Source organism: Bos grunniens, chromosome 14 (assembly GCF_055505025.1).
Source record: "Bos grunniens cultivar Pamir isolate PY7600 chromosome 14, Bosgru_T2T1.0, whole genome shotgun sequence".
Taxonomy (NCBI): Eukaryota; Metazoa; Chordata; class Mammalia; order Artiodactyla; family Bovidae; genus Bos; species Bos grunniens.
In genome coordinates this window covers 51,794,217-51,817,063 of record NC_141178.1, presented here as the reverse complement: position 1 = coordinate 51,817,063, position 22,847 = coordinate 51,794,217, and the positions used below count along the sequence as shown (strand labels likewise).

At 41.4% G+C, this 22,847-nt stretch overlaps 1 protein-coding gene across 8 annotated transcripts in view; it reads right to left on the bottom strand.

Moving 5' to 3' along the window:
* Positions 1 to 22,847, bottom strand: part of CRH (corticotropin releasing hormone) — an 80,274-nt gene that overhangs the window by 41,608 nt on the left and 15,819 nt on the right. The window contains exons 1-2 of one of the 8 annotated variants that reach the window (XM_086336780.1): positions 22,434 to 22,450; positions 5,633 to 5,737 (exon numbers count right to left, since the gene is read on the bottom strand). The exons of 5 other annotated variants lie outside the window; for them this stretch is intronic. The gene's annotated coding sequence lies outside the window, so the exon portion shown is untranslated. Of the gene's footprint in view, positions 1 to 5,520; positions 5,738 to 22,433; positions 22,451 to 22,847 lie in introns of those variants that run through there. 2 more of the 8 variants (XM_086336779.1, XM_086336783.1) reach the window with 2 other exon arrangements.

Below are 22,847 nucleotides of genomic sequence, written 5' to 3'. Positions count from 1 at the left end.
ATTAATTTTTTTAAAAGATATATTGATTATCTCTAAAGATACTTCCTTTGTTGCCTGGAAATAGATTGAGTTTAAATTTCAAGTGTGCTATTAAAACTGCAAATCCTCCCATTAGGAAATCTCCTTCAAGACTTCCACAATGGAAGAATGTTCTTTTCTCTTCCCCGTTGGCCTTTGCTCTATTTTCATCTCTGTCTCAGCCCAGCCCATGCCTCATTAAAACCATTTCATTGTGGACTGATGAATGAAACAAATGACATGTGAAAGAACCTCTTTTTGACCATTTCAGCTTCATAAAAGGCGAAAATCTCTTTATTGATAACAATGCCTGAGTTAGAGCAGGGCTCTAGCTTTTCGAAGCCCTGGGTTTCACGGGCATTCTCTCTGTGGAGCTCTCAGGTTCGCAATTATCACCAAGAAGTGCTTGTAATTATCTGCTCAGGCCGCAGGACTTCTGAGACAATCCTGAGTCTCTCTTCAGGGCATTAGAAGTAACTAGGCTTCTAATTACCACATTATGCAGCTTTGAAATGAATTGAAATCTTGGATTTTATTCAATTAAGAAAATATATCTGGAGCCCACTTGGAAACTGAGCACCCACTCATGCAGCTGATGGCTCTGCCCCAATGGTAGCTAAATGGTGCTGTTACTTCTCCACATACACCCACCTGTCAATGCTGGTCACTTGGCCCAAATCAGTTGCACAGCAATATGAATCAATTATTAAGAGGATAGTGTAATAAGTCCTTTATTTTTATGAAACAGATACCCTGACATAATAGTTAAGGGTTTACAGCATCCTCTGAGATTACAGCAATTTTCCCAAGTGGTATGAATATCAGTATGCCCTGAGGACATGTTAAAATTCACTCTTCAGATCCATCAAATCAGATTTTCCAAGGGATGCACACACCCAGGAAAGTACAAGAAGCACCAGTTTCATCACAGCCTTTATCTTAAAAGATGATCACAAAAACACAATTCAATTTTATGTCAAATATTTATGAAGAAAATTTTGTGTCCTTCCTGCTAGATTCTCTGACAGACACCAAGAGGAAAAAAAGATAATACATGACAAAATATTTTTTCCTATGTATCAGGTGCTCTGCATATTTACCTCTAACTATTCATAATATATGAGGTAAATTGTACATTTCCATTTTACAGGTAAGGGAAATGGGGCTTAGAAGAACGAAGTCGTTTGCTCACATAGCTAGTGAATAATGGACCCCAGTCATCCTGGTCCCTCATCTCATGCTCTACCCACCACCTCGACTGCCTTACATTTCTCCTCAAGTGAGGTAAGTTACGCGCCCAGAGCAGAACACAAGGCAAGATGCCAGAGCCCGGTGAGAGCAGACATGCAAGTTCTAATGGCATTGAAGCAAAAGAGCATGTGCGTGTGACCTGGACCAAGTCAGGAAGACTTCAAGCAAGAAGCGAGGCGGGAAGAAGACAGCTCATTATACCTGGCAGCCAAGTAGGGGTAAGGGGGACAGCTCCTGTTTCTTGTGGAGATGAGACCCATAGCATCTCCCAGCACTGGGCAAGTGCTGGCTTGTACTAGGGAGACTTGGTGGATTCAGGGAAGTCTTCAGAGACATCCACCCAGACATCTTCCTGCCATGTTTCTGGGTCCAGGTTTCCTCAACCAGGGCCCTGACCTTGGTCTGACAGACCTGGCTCAGCAGAGCATTCAAAATCTCTGAACTCTGCAATTCTCTCTAAAGATGCTGCTCAGCCAGGTCTCTTTGTAAGCTTTCAAAGACAGCCTCTGGCTCTCAGGTTAGCCTTTAACTGCTCGTCAGAGGCCCTGGTTTCTCACAGAAGGGTTCCCACGGCCTTCTCAGCAGGGCACTGGAACAACTAAATAGTAACCAGTTGACTCCACTGCCTCCATAGACAACTGTTTCGCCCCTAATTTTCAAATGCTGAGCCACTGCTTCCACAAGGGGGTCTCCCTCACTGGGGGTTTGCCCAAGTCACCTAAACTGCTGAAGGTTAGCGCTTGGGCCCCACCCTGTGCCGGGGATCACCCATGCCCTAAACATCACTCAGAATGTTTGTGAGTTTCAGGATATTTCTCAGCCCTCTCTGACTTCAAGCCTATTTCACAACCCCATCTGACACCCCACTTTCTCAGACTGCTCTGGTTTATCACTTGCGCTGGTTTGGGTCCTCTAAGGCTGGATATGCAGGAGAACTGTAGAGAGAAATGCCTGTGAAGGTGAAGGGGAGAAGCAGAAGGCAGGAAGGGCCTTAGACCACAGAGCAGGTCTGTACTTGAGAATGAGAGGGGAAGGGAGGGGACTGGGCAGGTAAAATCTGGGACTGGGTAAGGTCAGCTGGGCTGACTCAGGACTCCTGGTTGGAGAGGACCTGCCATCTCTCAAGGACAGACCTGCACTACTACCCTCACTCTGATCGGCCAGTGGCTGGGAGTGGCCCACATTTCTTGGCCTGCTGCTAATACGGTGGGGGTTCGAGCGAGCAAGCAGCTGGGGCTGCCAGGTGACACGGCTCTCTCCAGCATGACTGAACAGTTCACTTTCACAAGTGCACAGTAACACACTAAGGAACAAACTGTGTCTGACCATGATGTTAATGACTGATAATGGCTTAAGGCATTAAGCCTTAAATAACATTCACCTTTTGATAGCTTTGCACAAAGGAATGACAGAATAATTTTAAGATACACAGCACGACCAATATGGGCTTCCCTGGTGGCTCAGTGGTAAAGAATCCACTTGCAATGCAGGATTGATCCCTGGGTGTGGAAGATCCCCTGGAGAAGGAAATGGCAACCCACTCCAGTATTCTTGCCTGGGAAATCCCTTGGACAGAGGATACTGGTGGGCTACAGTCTATGGGGCCACAAAGAGTCAGACACAACTTAGTTACTATATACAACACACAGCATAATAGCAGGACCGATGGAAAAGTAATTTGGTGTAATTAAATCTCCCTTTGCAGAAGAGATAAGAAAGCCTTCCTCAGCGATCAATGCAAAGAAACAGGAAAACTACAGAATGGGAAAGACTAGAGATCTCTTCAAGAAAATTAGAGATACCAAGGGAACATTTCATGCAAAGATGGGCTCAATAAAGGACAGAAATGGTATGGACCTAACAGAAACAGAAGATATTAAGAAGAGATGGCAGGAATACACAGAAGAACTGCACAAAAAAGATCTTCACGACCCAGATAATCACGATGGTGTAATTACTCACCTAGAGCCAGACATCCTGGACTGTGAAATCAAGTAGGCCTTAGAAAGCATCACTACCAACAAAGCTAGTGGAGGTGAGGGAATTCCAGGTGATCTATTTCAAATCCTGAAAGATGATGCTGTGAAAGTGCTGCACTCAATGTGCCAGCACATTTGGAAAACTCAGCAGTGGCCACAGGACTGGAAAAGGTCAGTTTTCATTCCAATCCCAAAGAAAGGCAATGCCAAAGAATGCTCAAACTACCGCACAATTGCACTCATCTCACACGCTAGTAAAGTAATGCTCAAAATTCTCCAAGCCAGGCTTCAGCAATACGTGAACCGTGAACTTCCAGATGTTCAAGCTGGTTTTAGAAAAGGCGGAGGAACCAGAGATCAAATGGCCAACATCTGCTGGATCATGGAAAAAGCAAGAGAGTTCCAGAAAAACATCTATTTCTGCTTTATTGACTATGCCAAAGCCTTTGACTATGTGGATCACAATAAACTGTGGAAAATTCTGAAAGAGATGGGCATACCAGACCACCTGACCTGCCTCTTGAGAAACCTATATGCAGGTCAGGAAGCAACAGTTAGAACTGGACATGGAACAACAGACTGGTTCCAAATAGGAAAAGGAGTATGTCAAGGCTGTATATTGTCACCCTGCTTATTTAACTTATATGCAGAGTACATCATGAGAAACGCTGGGCTGGAAGAAGCACAAGCTGGAATCAAGATTGCCAGGAGAAATATCAACAACCTCAGATATGCAGATGACACCACCCTTATGGCAGAAAGTGAAGAGGAACTCAAAAGCCTCTTGATGAAAGTGAAAGTGGAGAGTGAAAAAGTTGGCTTAAAGCTCAACATTCAGAAAACGAAGATCATGGCATCTGGTCCCATCACTTCACGGCAAATAGATGGGGAAACAGTGAGAGACTTTATTTTCTTGGGCTCCAAAATCACTGTAGATGGTGATGACTGCAGCCATGAAATTAAAAGACGCTTACTCCTTGGAAGGAAAGTTATGACCAACCTAGATAGCATATTCAAAAGCAGAGACATTACTTTGCCAACAAAGGTCTAGTCAAGGCTATGGTTTTTCCTGTGGCCATGTATGGATGTGAGATTTGGACTGTGAAGAAGGCTGAGCGCCAAAGAATTGATGCTTTTGAAGTGTGGTGTTGGAGAAGACTCTTGAGAGTTCCTTGGACTGCAAGGAGATCCAACCAGTCCATTCTGAAGGAGATCAGCCCTGGGATTTCTTTGGAAGGAATGATGCTAAAGCTGAAACTCCAGTACTTTGGCCACCTCATGCGAAGAGTTGACTCATTGGAAAAGACTGATGCTGGGAGGGATTGGGGGCAGGAGGAGAAGGGGATGACAGAGGGTGAGATGGCTGGATGGCATCGCCGACTCAGTGGACGTGAGTCTGAGTGAACTCCGGGAGTTGGTGATGGACAGGGAGGCCTGGCGTGCTGTGATTCATGGGGTTGCAAAGAGTCAGACACGACTGAGCGACTGAACTGAACTGAACTTGCTCTCCTCAAATCATACTACATAGGAAACTCTTCTGTATGGTATGTATGCCCTAGATAGCCTCATAAAATGAAACAGTACCATTTTAGAACTCAAAAGAAAATGATTCAGTTTGGGAGTAGGAAATGAAATGCTCAAAATAAAGTCCATTTCTGCCTCCCTATCTTGGGTTGTGAGGTGAATAGTATTTAATATCAATATTACAACTGAATAAAGCAATTTTTCCACCTGCATTTTTAATAACCAGGAAAAGTGATGCCAACCTGCATGGACTCTTAAAATTGGAAGGGTCCTATAAATCATGTTCATTGTACTTCAATCTCCTGTCCGCAGCAAACCTCTGTGCAATGTTCTCATCCCAAATTGCCAAGAGGCTCATTGTCCTTGGTTTGCATACCTCCAGCAACAGAGAACTCACTACTTCCTGAGGTAGTTCATTTTTTAAAAGTGATTGAGTCAGCACTCTTTGCCATACGTGGCCATGGTTTTTCACATATTATCTCATTGTGTCATGAGTCATTATCACTGATTCATTACCACCAGGGAGGAAGATTTTGTTCCCATATTTCTAGGGAGCCTGAGGCAGAGTGGTAAGTGATTTACTTGGAATTCAACTTCAAGCTGTGTTCCCTTACTCAGTCACAAGTGCCTTAGAATATGAAGAATCTGTCTCTAGTTTCAACTTTTACTGATTGTGGTTCACACAGGACAAGCCAGATATTAGCACACACATGATGACCACTGAAATATTACTTGAGTCAGGCCTTACATTATTTTAATATCCAGGTTACAAACCCCGATTCTTCAACTATTCCTCAACTGCATCGTCCACAGATGCTTCACCAGACATGCTCACTCAGATGCACTCAGGATTCTCATACCCCTCTCGATGTGATGTCCACTAAGCTGAGCAATCCTCTAGACGTGTTACCATGCGTGCAATGTGGCAGGAACCCATCACCTCCCTTTCCCCGCAGACCATACTCCTGTTGATGAAAGCACACACCACGTTATTAAGTCAACAGACTTATAAGCAACTAAAGCCTCTAGGTTTTTTCCACACAGGCAGCTATTAAATTGTATCTCCCCTATCCTGTATTGGCATGTGTTTTTTGGACTGTATTTATTCCCCTTAACTTTAAGCATATTAAGAACTAGTCCACTGTTCTAGCCTGCTAAAATTCTTAACCCCTATGGTACCATGTGAAATCATGTCATCGTCCATAAAGCAGTGGCTATGAAAGAGCATCTGAGTAATAACGAACACTGTAGAGACCAACCTGTCTCACCGCCACCTATTTATGGGACCTGGTAAGACCCCATTCCTTCCTTCCACTTCTCCTCTTTGTCATAATGCTTCCCTCTCCTTTCTGACTCATGGCACAGCCCCTGGATCAGAAGCATCAGGCCCATCCCAGTTTAACAGAATGAGAACCTGCACTTTAACAAGATTTCAGGTGATTTTGCATGCACATCAAATCGTAGCTGCTCACTTGCACCCTGAGCAAGTGACTTCACTCAGCTTCCTCATCTATCCAAAAAGGGAGAAGGGTAAGAAGCGAAGTGCCCCAACAGCACCTAAGTCCTGTAATCCTCTGCTTCCTCTTACTTCCTAAGGTGCCATGAACTTGTTCCCAGAATCATCCTGACATTGCACCATGAAGACAAGGGAAAATTGATGACTGATATAAAGATATGTCTCATCCCTTTCAATATTAATAGCTGTAAATGAGAATCTTTAGCTCTAGAGACGCAAGGGGCTGGTTTCGCTGCCTTGAGTCATTTGATCTCTGTCCTAATTGAATACCAGACTTAACTAAGTTCCAGAAATATGGCAGTAGCACAGAGACCTATGCCACAAATGGGCTCTGAGGGTGTCTTGTCTGTCTGGGGATAAGGAATGTTCTCATCTTTCCATGGGAGTAAAAAGGCTCCTTCTGAATCAGTTGATGAGAGTTCAAGTTCTAGCCAGGGTGCTCATCTGTAAATTAGGGGTAGTTTTTTTTGCTGTGAGGTGTACATGAGATTATTTCTGTGACATGCTTAGCCCAGAAGGACTTGATAAACACTCAGTATTGTTTTCATTGTTATTGTTTTATCTCTAAGACGGGGATGCTTTTAATTATTCCACGGAGCTAGTGTATGTACTAAATGATGTGTACAAATACACACTGTAAACGGTTATAAATTACCCAACACTTGTTATTTGCTGACTTTTTTGATCATCTATAACATAGAAAACAATTACTGAGCAAAGCTGTATAGGTGTCTGTCACCTGAAAATCAAAAGGAAGCTAAAAGGAGAAGAGAAATAAGCCAGAGAGAGGCAGGGTTCCACGTGAACTTGTCACCCATAAGGTTACTACAAATCAAGTCAATATTTCATCTGAGCATATTAGTAGGATTCTAGAGACAAACAGAACCAATAAAAGATAGAGAGAGACCAGGGGTAGGGGTAGAGACAATAAATGAAAAAGAATGAGAGAAATAAAGATTTATTTTAAGGAATTGCTTAATGCAATTTTGGAAGCCAGTTAAGCCCCAAATCTACAGTGGAGGTTGGTATACTCTAGACCCAGGGAAGAGCTGACATTGCAGCTTGACCAGCATCACTCTGAACACAGAATTTCTGCATCCTCTGGGGACCTCAGTCCTTTTCTCTGAAGGCTTTCGACTGAGCTGATGAGGCCCACCCACATTATAGGGTAATCTGCTTTACAAAGTCTACCGATATGAATGAAAGTCAGTCAGTTCAGTTGCTCAGTTGTGTCTGACTCTTTGAGACTCCATGGACTGCAGCATGCCAGGTTTCCCTGTCCATCAGCAATTCAGGTAACTTGCTCAAACTCATGTCCATTGAGTCGGTGATGCCATCCAACCACCTTATCCTCTGTCGTCCCCTACTCCTCATGCCTTCAATCTTTCCCAGCATCAGAGTCTTTTCCAGTGAGTCAGTTCTTTACGTCAAGTATTAGATAAAAGTACAGGAGCTTCACCATCAGTCCTTCCAATGCATATTCAGGACTGACTTCCTTCAGGATGGACTGGTTAAATCTCCTTGCAGTCCAAGGGACTCTCAAGAGTCTTCTCCAACACCACAGTTCAAAAGCATCAATTCTTCGGTGCTCAGCTTTCTTCACAGTCCAACTCTCACATCCATACATGACTACTGGAAAAACCATAGCTTTGACTAGATGGACCTTTGTTGGCAAAGTAATATCTCTGCTTTTTAATATGCTGTCTAGGTAGGTCATAGGTTTTCTTCCAAGGAGCAAGCACTTTTAATTTCGTGGCTGCAGTCACCATCTGCAGTGATTTTGGAGCCCCAAAAAATAAAGTCTCTCACTGTTTCCACTGTTTCCCCATCTATTTGCCATGAAGTGATGGGACCAGATGCCATGATCTGAGTTTTCTGAATGTTGAGTTTTAAGTCAATTTTTTCACTCTGCTCTTTCACTTTTCACTTTCATCAGGAGGCTCTATAGTTCTTTGCTTTCTGCCATAAGGGTGGTATCATCTGCATATCTGAGGTTATTGATATTATTCCTGGCAATCTTGATTCCAGCTTGTGTTCATCCAGCCTGGCATTTCACATGATGTACTCTGCATATAAGTAAATAAGCAAGGTGACAATATACAGCCTTGACATACTCCTTTCCTGATTTGGAACCAGTCTGTTGTTCCATGTCCAGTTCTAACTGTTGCTTCCTGACCTGCATACAGGTTTCTCAGGAGGCAGGTCAGGTGGTCTGGTATTCCCATCTCCTTAAAGACTTTTCCACAGTTTGTTGTGATCCATATAGCCAAAGGTTTTGGCATAGTCAATAAAACAGATGTAGATGTTTTTCTGGAACTCTCTTGCTTTTTTGGATCCAACAGATGTTAGCAATTTGATCTCTGGTTCCTCTGCCTTTTCTAAAACCAGCTTGCACATCTGAAGTTCACGATTCATGTACTGTTAAAGCCTGGCTTGGACAATTTTGAGCATTACTTTGCTAGTGTGTGAGATGAGTGCAATTGTGTGGCAATTTGAACATTCTTTGGCATCGCCTTTCTTTGGGATTGGAATGAAAACTGACCTTTTCCAGGCCTGTGGCCACTGCTGAGTTTTCCCAATTTGCTGGCATATTGAGTGCAGCACTTTCACAGCATCATCTTTTAGGATTTGAAATAGCTCAACTGGAATTCCATCACCTCCACTAGCTTTGTTCATAGTGATGCTTCCTAAGGTCCACTTGACTTTGCATTCCAGGATGTCTGGCTCTAGGTGAGTGATCACACCCTCATGATTATCTGGGTCATGAAGATCTTTTTTGTATAGTCCTTCTGTGTATTCTTGCCACTTCTTCTTAAAATCTTCTGCTTCTGTTAGGTCCATACCATCTCTGTCCTTTACTGTGCCCATCTTTGCATGAAATGTTCCCTTGGTATCTCTAATTTTCTTGAAGAGATCTCTCGTCTTTCTCATTCTATTGTTTTCCTCTATTTCTTTGCACTGATCACTGAGGAAGGCCTTCTATCTATCCTTGGTATTCTTTGGAACTCTGCATTCAAATAAGTAGATCTTTCCTTTCCTCCTTGCTGTTTGCTTCTCCTCTTTTCTTAGCCATTTGTAAGGCCTCCTCAGACAACCATTTTGCCTTTTTGTATTTCTTTTTCTTGGGGATGGTCTTGACCACTGCCTCCTGTACAATGTCACAAACCTCTGTCCATAATTCTTCAGGTACTCTATCAGATCGTATCCCTTGAATCTATTTGTCACCTCTACTCTATAATCACAACGGATTTGGTTTAGGTCACACCTGAACGGTCTAGTGGTTTTCCCTACTTTCTTCAATTTAAGTCTGAATTTTGCAATAAGAGTTCATGGTCTGTGCCACAGTCAGCTTCCAGTCTTATTTTTGCTGACTGTATACAGCTTCTCCATCTTTGGCTACAAAGATGTAATCCATCTGATTTCGGTATTGACCATCTGGTGATGTCCATGTGTAGAGTCTTCTATTTCTGAAACAGGGTGTTTGCTATGACCAGAGCATTCTCTTGACAAAGCTCTGTCAGCCTTTGCCCTGCTTCGTTTTTTACTCCAAGGCCAAATTTGCCTGTTACTCCAGTTATCTCCTGACTTCCTACTTTTGCATTCCAGTCCCCTATAATGAAAAGGACATCTTTTTTGGCTATTAGTTCTAGAAGGTCTTATAGGTCTTCATAGAACTGTTCAACAGCTTCTTCAGCATTACTGGCTGGGGCATAGACTTGGATTACTGTGATATTGAATGGTTTGCCTTGGAAACAAACAGATCATTCTGTTGTTTTTGAGACTGCATCCAAGTACTGTATTTTGGACTGTTTTGCTGACTATCAGGGCTACTTCATTTCTTCTAAGGGATTCTTGCCCATAGTAGTAGATATAATGGTCATCTGAGTTAAATTCACCCATTCCAGTCCATTTTAGTTCATTGATTCCTAAAACGTTTATGTTCAATCTTGCCATCTCCTATTTCAATTTGCCTTGATTCTTGGACCTAACATTTCAGGTTCCTATGCAACATTGTTCTTTACAGCATCGGAATTTACTTCCGTCACCAGTCACATCCACAACTGGGTGTTGTTTTTGCCTTGGCTCCATCTCTTCATTCTTTCTGGAGTTACTTCTCCACTGATCTCCAGAAGCATACTGGGCACCTACTGACCTGGAGAGTTCATCTTTCAGTGTCCTATGTTTTTGCCTTTTTATACTGTTCACGGGGTTCTCAAGGCAAGAATACAGAAGTGGCTTGCCATTCCCTTCTCCAGTGGACAACATTTCGTCAGAACTCTCTACCATGATCCGTCCGTCTTGGGTGGCCCTACATGGCATGGCTCATAGTTTCACTGAGTTAGACAAGGATGTGGTCCATGTGATCTGAATGAAAAGCTCATCTAAAAAAAAATACTCTCATAGCGACAGCCTGACTGGTGTTTGACAAAGTATCCAGTTACTGTGGCCTAGCTGAGTTGATATATGAAATTAACCATCACACTATGTTTTAGGCAAAAACCTGCTCCACACAGCTTTTGTTATATCCTTGCCTTCTTGCTCAACAGACCTCTTATTTTATCAGAAAAAGCAATAGATTGCTTTCAGACAAGAAAGAAAGAAGTCTTCCAACTTTATGTGAATTATAACAGCAAATTTTGTCACATGAATGTGATGTACCAGGCAATTTGCACACATTCTCCACAATAACAACCCTCAATTCTAAACATTTGCAACAATTGGCTACTTCACTGATGAGACACAAAGGTTTCTAACAGTTGTAATACTTCACCCAATATCATAAGTGAGCTGCAATCAGTTCAGTTCAGTTGCTCAGTCGTGTCCGACTCTTTGTGACCCCATGGATGCACACCATGCTTCCCTGTCCATCACCAACTCCCAGAACTTGCTCAAACTCATGTCCATTGAGTCAGTGATGCCATCCAACCATCTCATCCTCTGTCATCCCCCACTGCTCCTGCCTTCAATCTTTCCCAGCATCAGGGTCTTTCCCAGTGAGTCAGTTCTTCACATCAGGTGGCCACAAGTATTGGGGCGTCAGCATCAGTCTTTCCAATGAATATTCAGAACTGATTTCCTTTAGGATGGACTGGTTGGATCTCCCTGCAGTCCAAGGGACTCTCAAGAGTCTTCTCCAGCACCACAGTTCAAAAGCATCAATTCTTCAGTGCTCAGCTTTCTTTACGGTCCAACTCTCACATCCATACGTGACTACTGGAAAAACCATAGCTTTGACTAGACAAACCTTTGTCAGCAAAGTAATGTCTCTGCTTTTTAATATGCTGTCTAGGTTGGTCATAGTTTTCCTTTCAAGGAGCAAGGATATTTTAATTTCATGGCTTCAGTCACCATCTGCAGTGATTTTGGAGCCCAAGAAAATAAAATCTGTCACTCTCGCATTGTTGCAATGACTGCATTGAGTTGCAATGGTGAGCTGCAATAAGTGAGCATCTGAATCAAGTTCTATATTAACCCAAAGCCTTTGCTCATTCCAATGTGTTGTATTGCTGATGGCAAAGATATCTTAATACAGTGATTTTTTTATGATGCTTTTTTTAAAGCTGGAACAAATGGTTCTGCTAACTCTTGCCTGGAAAATCCCAGGGACGGAGGAGCCTGGTGGGCTGCAGTCCATGGGGTTACTAAGAGTGACACGACTGAGCGACTTCACTTTCACTTTTCACTTTCATGCATTGGAGAAGGAAATGGCAACCCACTCCAGTGTTCTTGCCTGGAGAATCCCAGGGATGGGGGAGCCTGGTGGGCTGCCGTCTATGGGGTTGCACAGAGTCGGACATGACTGAAGCGACTTAGCAGCAGCAGCCAGTATATTTGCCTGGAGAATCCCATGGACAGAGGAGCCTGGTGGGCTGCAGTTCGAGGGGTCGCACAGAGTCGGACATGACTGAAGTGACTTAGCAGCAACTTTTCTTCACTCTCACTGTTTATTACATCAGCATTTAACACCAGTTTAGGTAACAGAACAGACATTCGCCATTCTCTGTATGTGATGATTCACTCTAATAATCTACTTCCCTCTTTTTTAACTGATTTGCCTTCACTAACTAGTTATGGTAGATCTATCAAGAGAAAGTTATAGATGATCAACTTCATAGTCAGTTGCAAAGGTACCACCTTATCTTTAGTGGTCACTTACTGGAACAGATTTTTAAGAGGTCCACATAGCCCCTCAGTGCCATGCTGTGTCCAAAGACAGTCTTTCTAGGAAAACTGGGGTTAACTGTCCTGCGATGACTTTAGTAAACACTTTAAAGTCCTGACAGAGAAATGAATCACCAAGAAAACTTGCTCAACTCATAAAGAGAATTTGACCCAAATATAATGGACTGATAAAAAGAAAAGGGATTTTAAGATAATTACACAATGACCTTATAACTATTGCTACTGCCCCCTAGTAATGTATAAAAGCTGTTTGCACAGATGTTTTGTCTTTAGTGTGGAGCCCGTAACAGTCGTGTTCTGTCACTTTAGGTAAGATCCTCATATCCCTTTAAATCTCAAAATGCCCATCCCACAAAATTAAGAGAACTAAATGAGACAACACATGTGGAAAGGGGCTTGAAACTGTAAATCAAGCTATTCTAAGATTAAATTTTTATTTAAATTTTTAAAACCTGACTTGGGAGCACTTGAGTAGCCTAATCTCTACCTGAACATTTAATGACCAGGAGTTGAGAATACCCAGTAAATGGTAGTGCTGTATTCACAATCATCAATACCACGTCCATGGTCTAAATAGTTCCCCCATCTCACTCATGTCCAGCTTCCTTAAAACAGGATGTGAAACCCCTACATTTATGGTGCAGAGCAGAAAGATGTACTGCAAAGAGCAAGCACATCTGACAGCTCATAGAAAGAAAACTGATAAAGGCTCCCCAGGTTTGTCAACAGTTCTAAAAATCTACATGATATGGCACTCAACTGTGAAGCTTAAAAAACTTTTCTAAACTATCAGTAATAATGACATGTTATAATCAACCATTATAAAGAGAAGAGTGAATTGTCTTTCAATTCTCCCTATAAAAAATACTGCAAAACTGTCATCACAGAAGAGATGGTGAAGAATTTACAGCCACGAATGAAGAGGGAAATTTCTGTATCAATGTGTCAGGCAATTGATTCTGTGATATTTGTTCTCAACAGCTCTTATAAAATCTGTACTTAGCTGTGATCTCTTGGTATAATTAATTCTGTACCTAATTTTGTGTTTTTAGATTTTGTATTCTTTTACTTAATGAGAAATATCAAAACTATGTAAGCTTTACACCCTTCAAAATTGAGTTCTACCCTGATTGTAAATTCTCAAGTCAGAAAGAATGTGATGAAAGTGTGATTTATGGGGGCAAACAAGGAATTAATGTTTAAATCCTATCCAAGTTTTTATTTCACAGTAATTACTTTTATAAGAATATAAATTACCTTAATTTGAGAAATACAAAGTAATCTTTATACAAGAACTGTCTTAAATGGTAGTTTGTATCACACAATACAGAGGTTCATAACATTGTATGGAGACAGTGATCAAAACCATACAATGGAGGCAATAACCAAGAAAAAGAAATGCAAGAAGGCAAAATGTCTGAGGAGGCTTTACAAATAGCTTACAGAAAGATAGAAGCAAAAGGCAAGGGAGAAAGGAAAAGATATTGCCAACTGAATTCAGAGTTCCAGAGACTAGCAAGGAGAGATAAGAAGGCCTTCTTAAATGAACAATGCAAAGAAATAGAGGAAAACAATAGAATAAGACTAGACATCCCTTCAAGAAAAGTGGAGATATCAAGGTAACATCTTATGCAAGATGGGCACAATAAAGGACAGAAACAGGAAGGACCTAATAGAAGTGAAGATATTAAGAAGAGGTGGCAAGAATACACAGTAGAACTATATAAGAATGATCTTAATGACCCAGATAACCACGATGGTGTGGTCACCCACCTAGAGCCAGACATCCTTGAGTGTGAAGTCAGGTGGGCCTTAGGAAGCATCACTACAAACAAAGCTAGTGGAGGTGATGGAATTCCAGTTGAGCTATTTCAAACCCTAAAAGATGATGCTGTTAAAGTGCTGCACTCAATATGCCAGCAAATTGGGAAAACTCATCAGTGGCCACAGGACTGGAAAAGGTCAGTTTTCATTCCAATCCCAAAGAAGTGCAATACCAAAGAATGTTCAAACTACCACACGACTGCACTCATTTCACATGCTAGGAAGGTAATCTCAAAATCCTTCAAGATAGGCTTCAACAGTACGTGAACTGAGAACTTCCAGATGTTCTAGTTAGACTTAGAAAAGGCAGAGGAAACGGAGATCAAATTGCCAACATTCACTGCATCATAGAAAAAACAAGGGAACTCCAGAAAAATATCTACTTCTGCTTCATTGACTATGCTAAAGCCTTTGAATGCATGGATTACAACAAACAGTGGAGAATTCTTAAAAAGATGGGAATACCAGACCACTTTACCTATCTCCTAAGAAACCTGTATGCAGGTCAAGAAGCAGTAGTTAGAACCAGACATGGAACAACAACTGGTTCCAAATTGGGAAAGGAGTATGTAAAGGCTGTATACTGTCATCCTGCTTATTTAACTTATATGCAGAGTATATAATGTGAAATGCCAGCCTGGATGAATCTCAAGCTGGAATCAAGACTGCTGGGAGAAATATCAACAACCTCAGAAATGCAGATGATACCACTCTAATGGCAGAAAGTGAAGAGGAACTAACGAGTCTCTTGATGAAGGTGAAAGAAGAGGAGAGTGAAAAATTTGGCTTGAAATTCAACATTCAAAAACTAAGATCACGGCATCTGGTCCCATCACTTCATGGCAAATAGAAGAGGAAAAAGTAGAAGCAGTGACAGATTTTAGTTTCTTAACGTCCAAAATCACTATGGACAGTGACTGCAGTCATGGAATTAAAAGATGCTTGCTCCTTGGAAGGAGAGCTATGACAAATCTGGATAGCATATTAAAAAGCAGAGATATCACTTTGCCAACAAACGTACATGTAGTCAAAGCTATTGTTTTTCTAGTAGTCATGTACAGATGTGAAAGTTGGACCATAAAGAAGACTGAGTGCTGAAGAACTGATGCTTTCGAATTGTGGTGCTGGAGAAGACTCTCAAGAATCCTGTGGACTGCAAGGAGATCAACCCTAAAGGAAATCAACCCTGAATATTCATTGGAAGGACTGCTGCTGAAGCCACCTGGCCACCTGATATGTATGAAGAGCCAACTCATTGGAAAAGACCCTGATGCTGAGAAAAATTGAAGGCAAGAGGAGAAAGGGGCTTCAGAGGATAAGCTGGTTAGACAGAATCACTGACTCAATAGATATAAATTTGAACAAACTCCAGGAGATAACAGGGGACAGAGGAGCCTGGTGTGCTACACTCCACGGGGTTTCAAAGAGTTGGACATGACAGTCACTAAACAACTTCAATAAAAGTCACTAAATATTAATTAGAGAAGAGCTTATAGTAAAAAAAAAAAAAAAAAGCAACCCCTGGTGGTTTAGATGGTAAAGAATCTGCCTGCAATGCAGGAGACCCAGGTTTGATCCCTGAGTCAGGAAGATCCCCTGGAGAAGGAAATTGCAACCCACTCCAGTATTCTTGCCTGGACAATCCCATGGACAAGGGAGCCTGTCGGGCTACAATTCAAGGGGTCGCATAAAATCAGACATTACTGACCAACTAACACTTTCACTTTATAATAAATGCTATGCCACATTCTAGCTTCTCATTTTTAATAAATAATAAAGAACATTTATTTATTTGAGCTAATATGATTGCATTATGAATTAAGTGAAAGATAAAATATAAAAATTAGCAAAATGAAAGCAACCTAGGGAGACAAAAGACCTGTATACAGAAAACTATAAGATGAAAGAAAGCAAAGATGAGATAGACAGATGGCTCTTGGGTTGGAAATACTATGTTCTTGCATTGGAAGAATCAACATTATGAAAATGACTATACTACCGAAAGCAATATTCAGTGCAATTACTATTAAGTTACCAATGACATTTTTCACAGAACTAGAACAAAAAATTTCATAATTTGTATAGAAACACACAAAAACCCAAATAGCCAAAGCAATCTTGAGAAAGAAAAATGGACCTGGAGGAATCAACCTTCCTGACTTCAGACACCAAGGCTGTATGTTACTGGCACAAGGACAGAAATATAGACCAATGGCACAAAAGAGAAGGACCAGAGACAAATCCACGCAACTATGGACTCCTTATCTTTGACAAAGGAGGCAAGAATATACAGTGGAGAAAAGACAGTCTCTTCGATTAGCGGTGCTGGGAAAACTAGACAGCTACATGTAAAAGAATGAAATTAGAACACTTCCTAACACCAAATATGAAAATAAACTCAAAATGGATCAAAGACCTAAATGTAAGACCAGAAACTATAAAACTCTTAGAGGAAAACAAAGGCAGAACACTTTGACATACATCACAGCGATCCTCTATGACCTGCCTCCTAGAGTGATGGATAAAAACAAAAGTAAACAAATGGGACCTAGTTAAAACTTGTAAGGTTTTGCAGAGCAAAGGAAACCATAAACAAGATGAAAAAGACAATCCTCAGAATGGGAGAAGATATTTGCAAATGAAGCAATTGACTAAGGATTAATCTCCAAATATACAAGCAGCTCATGCAGTTCAATATAAGAAAAACAACTCAACTGAAAAATGGGCAAAAGACCTAAACAGACATTTCTCCAAAGAAGACATACAGATGGCTAATAAACAAATGAAAAAATGCTCAACATCACTTATTATTAGAGATCTGCAAATCAAATCTACAATGAGGTATCACATCACACTGGTCAGAATGGTCATCATCAATAAATATACAAATAATAAATGCTGGAGAGGATGTGGAGAAAGGGAACCATCTTGCACTGTTGGTGGGAATGCAAAGTGACACAGCCACTATGGAGAACAGTGTGGAGATTTCTTTAAAGAAAAAAAAAAAAAGATAAAACTACCATATGACCCAGCAATCCCACTACTGGGCATATACCTTGAGAAAACCACAATTCTAAAAGACACATGTACCCCAATGTTCATTGCAGCACTATTTACAACAGCTAGGACATGGAAGCAACCTAGATATCCATCAACAGATGAGCAGATAAAGAAGTTATGGTACATATGTACAATGAAATATTACTCAACCATCAAAAGGAATAAATCTGAGTCAGTTCAGTGAGATGGATGAACCTAGAGCCTGCCATACACAGTGAAGTCAAAAATAGAAAAATATCATATATTAACACATTTATAGAATCTAGAAAAATAGCACTAATGATCCTATTTGCAGGGCAGCAATAGAGACGCAGACATAGAGAAAAGACTTGCAGACACAACAGGGGAAGGATAGGGTGGCATGAGTGGAGAGAACAGCATTGAAACATACACATTACCACATGTAAAGTAAATAGCCAGTGGGAATTTTCTGTATGACACAGGGAGCTCACCCTGGTGCTCTGTCACAATCTAGAGGGGTGGGATGGTGTAGGGGATGGGAGGGAGGTTCAAGAGAGAGGACATATGTATACCTATGGCTGATTCATGTTGATGTATGGCAGAAATCAACATAACATTGTAAAGCAATTATCCTCCAATTAGAAAAGTAAGTTGCTCTCTCAAAGAATATGCCATCTAGGTAGAGGTGAAAAAAGAAAAATCACAAATTATAATGAGAAGGTGGAACGGCAAGATATAGGATTATTAAACAATATGACACTATTGTGATCTATTTATATCTGTTTTTTTGTGTGTGTGCTTTATTTTTAATGTGTACTTAACAATGTTACAGGCATGCTACCAGTGTAATAAATAATTACATTTTGCATTAGTAACCAAATTTGTCTGCCATGAGTGTGGTTACTTCCTTTGATATTTCAAATAATGTAGAGTTTAGTTCTTTATCTTACCAGTACTGCTACATAGTCAATGAATGCTATAAGGAAACACAGGATGCAAATTACCCAATTGTTCTAGCTGGGAAAAAATATGGCTAATTTGACTTTCCTAAACTCTTTCTCTCATCTGTTCTTTAAATCTGGGAAAAGAAATGACTTAATATAAAATTTCCATAAGGAAAGACCAAGCTCTCCTTCTGAGGAAGTAGAGAGAGTTTAAGCTAGAAAACAAAGTTTTTGCATCTGAAATCTTTAAGAAAATAACATTCTCAATTCTTCAAGGAATAGAGACAAAAGTAAAAAGACACCATTTGAGCAGGAAAAGTATTCTCATGTTAAACTGCCTGAATAATTCACCCAGCACCTTCCTCAGATCATTGCTATCTTGGCAGTAAACACAAGAAAAAACAGGACATAGATTCATCAGTGGAGTTCTACCTTTATAAGCTACCTGGTCACTTGGACTCCAAATGCAACGTGTGTCCTAACTCTAGAGGATATTCTTCAGTGCAGTTCATTTTAAAGTAAACATAAATATCACATGACACTCTATAACAATGAAAAGAGCAGCAAACTGAATTTTGAATAAATACTTCTTCTTCTATTTCAGTGAGATAGCAAATTTGGGCCTATTCCCTTGTCCCCACCTATAAGAAACGGTCACTCTTTTCTACAGAGATCCCTTTCTTCCAAGAAATTTAGGAAATAACTTCAAGGGTAGAGGTGGGCCTGCACACACTCACACGGGGATCATCAGAAAGCGAAGGAACACATTTACAACACAAATGGAAAGGTGGGAATATTTTTGCCTGTTAAGCTTTGACTTTCATCTCTTCATATATTCATCAAAGGGCATATGGGGGTACTAAGTACAGTTCTGGGAATGCAAAGATGAGGAAGGCCCAGCCCCTCAAGAAAACAGGCTAATGAGAGAGACAGATAAATAATTACAAGGCAATACAGTTACTGCTGTATATCAGGGATATGTGAAGAACTATGAGGGGACTTAGAGAAAGGGAGACTCTACGTTTTGGGAAATTATGTTGCGTGTGTGTGTGTGTGTGTATCTCTTTGCAGCCCCATGGATTGCAGACCACCAGGCTCCTCTGTCCATGGGATTCTCCAGGCAAGAATACTGGAGTGGGTAGCCTCTCCCTTCTCCAGAGGATCTTCCTGACCCAGGGATTGAACCCAGGTCTCTTGTATTGCAGGCAGATTCTCTAAACCACCAGGAAAGCCCAGGGAAATCATGGAGGGCAACATAAATATGTGAGCTCAGTTTTATAGTGTTAGTAGAAACTCTAAAATTATGAAGTAAAATTCCTATTGTAGGAATGTTAGTCCAGTCTCCATAAAGACAAACAAACTTTAGTTGGAAAGAATGGAGTCAACACTAAATTACTCCATGGATTCCTAAACAGTTAGATATAAATGCCCAATACAAAAGAAGGCACAAGTATTAGACACCAAGTCCTCCTCTCAGAGAGACACAACTAGAAGTCCCAGCAGTCATGGAGTGTTCATACAGACAGGAAGCAAGGAAGAGGAAATTCAGCTACCATATAATAGTTCATCCCTGCTACTAAAAACATCACTGAGTCTGTGCTGTGCTGAGCTACTCAGTTGTGTCCAACTCTTTGTGACTCCATGGACTGTAGCCTGCCAGGCTCCTCTGTCCATGGAATTCTCCAGGCAAGAATACTGGAGTGGGTAGCCTATCCCTTCTCCAGGGGATCTTTCTGACCCAGGAATAGTACCAGGGTCTCCTTCATTGCAGGCAGATTCTTTACCAGCTGAGCTACCAGGGAAGTCCATCACTGAGTCTAGTTTTAGCCAAATCCCTGTCTTGCTGGCCTGGTCTGTCATATGGACTCAGTATCAAGCCACTGATTGAGCTTAACGATTCCATATGAAATAAGAATTCATCTATTTCAGTGCAGTTCACATCCAGTTGTATTGCTTTAAGGAAACATCTGGTATTGACTTAACATGATGCCTGTTAAATCAAAATCAATATAAATTAATTAACTTCAGAGTGTTGTCTAATTTCCTCATCAGTATTAATGCTGGTTTTCCAGTAGCAAATGCTTTGGAGTGAAAAACACTCATCTATGCATTTTTCCTAAGTTTCCCCCACTGTATTCAGTTTTAATTTGTGTGACGAGTTTCACCTCACAAAGTGCTTCCCTCCTATTCGCTTCTTTCCAAACGCACATTGAGGTCTGTTTATATATTAATTTCTACTAGAATCACAGACGTCTCCTCCATCAACTCTTCTTCCCAAAGGACTAAAACGGCCTCTTGAGTGGCTATAAATGTCTCATTATAAACACTTAATTAAAAACTGTGTCTCGGTTAGAGTCAATCTGGTCAGCACTCTTGATGCCAAAAAGCCAAGTCTTTCAAGCTGTGCATTTTTACTCTTAACCTTCCAGGGTAGCTTTAGAATCTCAATCAATTCTTTAAAAAATGCAAATGTCCTTTTCCCTTTGGCTTAGCAGTAGCCACTGGGAAATACGCACATATAATTCCTTCCTGGCTACACATGAACTGTCACAATTATGGAATAAGATACTCCAGGGCACATCAGCTTCCTCCAACCTGCCACTGCTGGCCCTTGAGCTTTCAGCCTCCCCTTGGCCCAGTCAGGTGGATAGTGAAAGTGCCTCTACAGGTATGCCTGTTCATCTTAATCTGTTCTCATGACTCTAATTCCACTTCTGCTGTTGGGCTCCCTGTCCACAGTACCCCTGCCTCCCACCTACTCTCCACTGTCTCATTAGGTGCTCTGGGGCACTTCCCAGCCTGCCCTAGAGAGCCTTCCAGGTTCATCATCTGCATTCCCCTTAACATCTAACCCCGGTACCCAGCCTACACTCTAATCATGGCATCACCAACAATCCCCAAACACACCACGGGGTTGTGTGCCCCCTATGCCAGTGCACACATTCCCTCTGCCTGCAGTGTCCCTGGAGCTCTGGGGATTGCCCTCCCAGCCTTCCAAACTCTGTTGAGAAGCTACCTCCCCTGTGAAGCCATCTCTCACTGCCCTCCCCATCCTGGGCTGGGTTGAGACTTCTCTCCCTTACTCCTAAAAGCATCACAGGTCTTTCTTTATCCTAGTATTTATCCACAATATTTAATTATGAGCTTCATAACTATCTCCCCAGTAGGCTATGAGCTCCTTAAAAGTGAAAAAAAAATTTTTTCATCTTTATATTCCCAGCTGCTAGAACCCAACATCTGGCAAGTAATGAAAAAGTCTTCATGGGATGAACAGAAGGTGATACACACAAATGTGAGAAGTGTGGACTTTCCAGCTCTCCCAGGCCCCTGGAAACACATGAATCCCACACTGCAGAAATGGATGACCATTGCTCAGAGGGGGCCTAAATCCCCAATCAAGAAACCTAGAAATAACACTATTGTTTGCAGCTGCCCTCTCCTGTCATCTCTACACCTAACAGGACATGAGCATGAAGCATGGGGGCATATAGTCCATGAAAGGGCCCAGAACAGACCACTGTGGCATAAAAATCATTTTTATCTGAAGGCACTTGAATTCCTGAACACTTTGATCTGCCTAAAAGCAGAGCTTCCTGAAAGAACTCAAAAGAATCTATAAATACTCTCTCCAGAGGTAACCAAGGAAGACTGACTCTTACCACCACAACCAAATAGATTCATCATCAAAAACAAAAACAGAACAACCCTCTCATATCTCCTATCCTCCTAAGGGTCCATTTATCTTTCCCAAAATGTTTTTTTTTTTTTTTTCTTAATGCCCTCTGCTCCCTGCCCTTTCCTATTAAGTCATTTATGTTTCTATAAGTGCCCTTCTCCCTCTTACCTTACCCAATTAAGATGGTAAATAAATTCTATTTACCCCAAATTCTAACTAGCCCCTTGAGTCACAATTTTCTGTGTACTCCTACCTATATACTCACATGAATAAAAAGCTGTTTTTTCTCTTGCTTATTTATCTTTTGTCAGTTTAATTCACAGGCCTCCAAACACTGAACCTAAGAGCACAGAGGGAAAAGCTTTTTGTCTCCTATGCATGCACATACACGCCTGTATTTGTGTATATCTAGACTTATGTGCCTATATACACATAACCACATGGACAACGGCTCATGTCTACAGAATAAGGCAAAGAATAAATTCTTTCTCCATTACCTTTGTGATTTCCAGTTGGCTGCACCTTAGGGTGTTGTTGTTTAGTCACTAAGTCGTGTCCGACTCTGCGACTCCGTGGACTACAGCTTGCCAGCTCCTGTGTCCCAGGCAAGAATATTGGAGTGGGCTGCCATTTCCTTCTCCAGGGGATCTTCTCAACCCAGGGATCAAACCCACATCTCCTTCATTGGCAGGTGGATTCTTTACTGCTGAGCCACCTGGGAAGCCCCACATCTTAGGGTGAGGGGATTTAAAATTAAAAACAGGGAAAAATAATACAACAACAGCAAATGACTGAATGGGGGAAAAAATGCCCTCAACTTTGCAACAGCCCCAGGTTCTCTGTGGTCAATGCACTGGCAGAGCTCAGATAAACCCAGTCAATGGAAAATCCCCATGTCTTATTCCCATTTC